This window comes from Triticum dicoccoides, chromosome 4A, assembly GCF_002162155.2.
Source record: "Triticum dicoccoides isolate Atlit2015 ecotype Zavitan chromosome 4A, WEW_v2.0, whole genome shotgun sequence".
Taxonomy (NCBI): Eukaryota; Viridiplantae; Streptophyta; class Magnoliopsida; order Poales; family Poaceae; genus Triticum; species Triticum dicoccoides.
In genome coordinates this window covers 230,875,504-230,880,194 of record NC_041386.1, presented here as the reverse complement: position 1 = coordinate 230,880,194, position 4,691 = coordinate 230,875,504, and the positions used below count along the sequence as shown (strand labels likewise).

Below are 4,691 nucleotides of genomic sequence, written 5' to 3'. Positions count from 1 at the left end.
TTTGAAAATCCTGAACAATTTTTTCATTTGTAAACTTTTTCCCTTTTTATTCAAACACACAAAGTTTTTTCAAATTCATGAGTTTTTTCATATTCGTGAACATTTTCTCAAATCTATGAACACATCTTTAAAAATTCACAAACCTTTTTAAAATTCATAAATTCTTCATATAGAATAACATTTTAAACCCTTGAACATTTAAAAAATACATGATTTTTCTATAATTTTGGTAACCTTTTCCAAAATCATGACATTTGTAAAAATCCGTCAACATTATTCAATTTCATGAACATTTTTCAAACCTATACAGTTTTTTCAAGATCACAACTGATTTTAAAATCATGTTTTTTTCTTCAAAATCTTGATTTTTTTTAAACTTCTAAAGTTTCTAAAATTCCATGAACTTTTTTCATTTCAATGAACATTGTTTCACAAGTCAATGGTCAAATATTTAGCGGGTCAGCGATCGGCTAGGGCACGTGCTATTTAGCGCTCATAGCGCTAGATGTGGCCAAACAGGAACCCTCAAGCCGTAAACCTTATGGAGTTGACGTGTCAATTGGGGTATGCAGGGTCTGCTCTACTTCCAGATCCATTCCAGCTATCTGCTCCCGAGTGAGATCTGCGGCACCATCACGAGCTCCAATACCGACACGGGCTTCACCGTCACCGTGGACAACATCACACCCATCGTTGGTGTTGTGGTTGTTCTATGTATCACCATCTCCCGCAGCAAACGGATCAATCACGTCTCTAGCTGGCGGATTGGGCATGAATACCTCAGCTACAAAAGCGAGGCTCCCACAATTCTCTTCATCATCAAAAGAAGATGCAAATAAATCATGGAGAGATTCCGAAGGCTGGAACATAGCTACCTGTTGCGTAGCTTCCCAACATGTAGACTGATAATGAGGACGGGACTTTGCCGGAGTGCTTCTTTGGGCGACGTTGTGTGGCAAGAACTCCATCATCGCTACACGGAACCGACTCTTGGAGGATCACCGTGCCGGAGTCGTTGGCGGGGTAGTGCATACAACCGTGAGCATGCAACGCGTCAGAGTTCAACGGGGCATTAGGATACCACGCCGAATCTACGGCAATGAAAATAATCAAACCAAAAAGTATGACACTCCCCGGGATCATCTCAACGCTGGAAAACTAAAGAAGAAGAAGAAGAAGAAACCACCTACGACATGGATTGCAAGAAGCGCAACCCCGCAGTGGGTGCCCACTATCGTGGTGTGAAGTCTGACAATAAGAGAGGGGAGGTAACAAGGCTTGATTCAGTGAAGTGCAGGAGGGTGACACAATGCATATATTACTTCACGCCCCTCTGCATGGAGGTAAAAGCCCTAATCGTGTTCTCTAGAGAGACTGTTCTTTGCATATATTTTGTTCTTACATATGGTTCCAAACCGGTAACTAGGGGCCAAGGGGTGCTTATATAGAGCTCACTGTTAGATGATAGGCTGTTCAGGTGTGTAACGTGACATAGATGTCACGTATATTTTATGCATGTGTATCTTGTGTAAATGGCGCAGGTTGTTAGTATAAGTTGAGCCTTATCTTGTATAGACTGGAGTAGGGGCAAAGCTTAGCAACAACCTGCGCATGCTGTAATCTTTTGAGTATTTAACATGAACGCGTCCCTGCCAGGAAGGCAATACGCTTCCACCATCGTAGCTTTTACATAGTAACCAGAGCCATCCTCGAGCACATACATGGCGTCTTCAAGTTCCTTCCCATCCTCGTCATTCGCATACGCCGCCACCGAGAAGCTCACGAAGGGCAACCAGGCTCTATGGTGGGCGACGGTGCTCTCGACCATCCGAGGAGCGCAGATGGCCAAGTACCTCGATGTCGAGCAACCGCCACCGCCCATGCAGATTGATGTGGCCTCGTCTGAGGGCAAGACGATGGTGAAAGCGCTAAACCCTGATTTCCAAACCTGGTGTGCTCAAGACCAACAAGTCTTCTCCTATCTCCTTACGACACTTCCTCGTGAGATAGCCATCCAGGTTGATTCATGCCACACCTCTGCTGAGCCCTGGGACATGGTGGAAGGGATGCTTGCATCTCACACCCATTCCCAGACCACCAACGTCCGGATCACCCTCGCCAACTTGCAGAAGGGAAACTCCTCCATCACCGACTACGTCGGGAAGATCAAGTCTCTCTGCGACGAACTGGTCGTTGTAGGGAAGAGGGTGGATGACGACGACATCGTCTCCCACATCCTGGCAGGGCTAGATGAAGACTTCGACCCGGTGGTGTCCGCCATGTGTTCCCGAGTGGAACCTGTGACCGTGGCCGAGCTGTTCTCACAGCTGCTGGGCTTCGAAACGAGGCTCAAACTTCGGGGCGGAGGGTCACAATCCTCCGCTAACGCCGCTACTCGAGGCCGTAGAAACAACACTACCGGTGCTGATCGCGGTAGCTGCCAAGGCGGCAATGGTGGTGATCACGGCGGGCGCGACGGTGGCTACTCCAAGCCAGGAGGTCATGGTGGCGGATACAACGGCAACAACGGCGGCGGCGGGGGCAACTACAACAACCATGCCTCTGCCCCTAGGGTCCAGTGCCAGATCTGCGGCAAGATGGGCCATCCAGCCTGGAAGTGCTGGAAGCGCTATGACGAGTCCTACCAAGGCATGGAGGAGAAGTCGGCCAACCTCGCTGCACCGCAGTACGGGGTGGACACCAACTAGTACTTGGACAGTGGTGCCACCGATCACATCACAGGAGATTTGGAGAAGCTGACCGTACGTGACCGCTACACTGGGAACGAGCAGATTCATACTGCTAGTGGATCGGGTATGGTTATCAAACACATCGGTCATTCGGCTATTCACATTCCTGATCGTGATCTTCTTCTAAACAATATTCTTCATGTACCTCAAGCCAACAAAAGTCTAATTTCTGCAAGCCGCCTTGCTGTTGACAACAATTCCTTTGTTGAAATTCATACTTATTCTTTTCTTGTCAAGGAACGGGGAACGAAGAAGGTGCTCCTTCGAGGCAGGGGTAGACCAGGACTCTATAGGGTTAGGCACACGGGATCCGACACCAAGAAGCACATGCTCAGTGCCACCAAGCTATCTCCGGATAGGTGGCACTGACGTCTAGGCCATCCATCTCCTCTTATTGTTAGAAAAATCATTAGCAAGAATAATCTCTCGTGTGCAAACTCTTTCAATAAAGATTCTGTATGTGATGCATGCCAAAAAGGCAAAAGTCACCAGTTGCCTTATCTTAAGTCAATAAGTGAATCAAAGTTTCCTTTAGAACTTGTGTTCTATGATGTTTGGGGTCCTGCTGTTGAAATAGTAGGAAGAAAGAAATACCATGTGAGTTTCATTGACGATTTCAGTAAATTCACATGGATATATTTGATCAAACACAAGTCTGAAGTTTGCTAAAAGTTTCATGACTTTCAACATCTAGTAGAACGTCAATTTGATCGTAAAATCCTTGCCTTACAAATAGATTGGGGAGGGAAGTACAAAAAATTGAACTCCATCTTCAACATGATAGGGATATCTCACCATGTCTCATGCCCTCACGCTCACAAACAAAATGGGTCAGCTGAGAGAAAACATCGACACATTGTCGAAGTAGGTCTATGATACGTCTCCAACGTATCTATAATTTTTGATTGTTCCATGTTATTATATTATCCATCTACGATGTTTTATATGCATTTATATGATATTTTATATGATTTTTGGGACTAACCTATTAACCTAGAGCCCAGTGCCAGTTTCTGTTTTTTTCCTTGTTTTTGAGTTTTACAGAAAAGGAATACCAAATGGAGTCCAATTGACGTGCCAACTTTTGATGATTTTTTATGGACCAAAAGAAGCCCCCGAAGTAAAAGAGTTGGGCCAGAAGAGTCCTAGGCCGTCCACGAGGGTGGGGCGCGCCACCCTATCTCGTGGACGACTCGGGCACCTCCTTGACTTGTTCCCAACGCCAAAAATTCCTATAAATACAGAAACCTCCAGAAAATAACCTAGATCGGGAGTTCCACCGCCGCAAGCCTCTGTAGCCACCGAAAACAAATCTAGACCTGTTTCGGCACCCTGCTGGAGGGGGGAATCCCTCTCCGGTGGCCATCTTCATCATCTCGGCGCTCTCCATGACGGGGAGGGAGTAGTTCACCCTCGGGGCTGAGGGTATGTACCAGTAGCTATGTGTCTGATCTCTCTCTGTCTGTCTCGTGTTCTTGATATGGCATGATCTTGATGTACCGCGAGCTTTTCTATTATAGTTGGATCTTATGATGTTTCTCCCCCTCTACTCTCTTGTAATGGATTGAATTTTCCCTTTGAAGTTATCTTATCAGATTGAGTCTTTAAGGATTTGAGAACATTTGATGTATGTCTTGCATGTGCTTATCTATGGTGACAACGGGGTATTCATGTGATCCACTTGATGTATGTTTTGGTGATCAATTTGCGAGTTCCGTGACCTCGTGAACTTATGCATAGGGGTTGGCACACGTTTTCGTCTTGACTCTCCGGTAGAAACTTTGGGGCACTTTTTGAAGTTCTTTGTGTTGGTTGAATTGATGAATATGAGATTGTGTGATGCATATCGTATAATCATACCCACGGATACTTGAGGTGACATTGGAGTATCTAGGTGACATTAGGGTTTTGGTTGGTTTGTGTCTTAAGGTGTTATTCTAG

The 4,691-nt window shown here is 45.7% G+C and overlaps 1 pseudogene; it reads left to right on the top strand.

The window, feature by feature from the left end:
• Positions 1 to 2,204: 2,204 nt before the first annotated feature.
• LOC119290330 lies at positions 2,205 to 2,343 on the top strand (annotated as a pseudogene).
• The last annotated feature ends 2,348 nt before the right edge of the window (positions 2,344 to 4,691 follow it).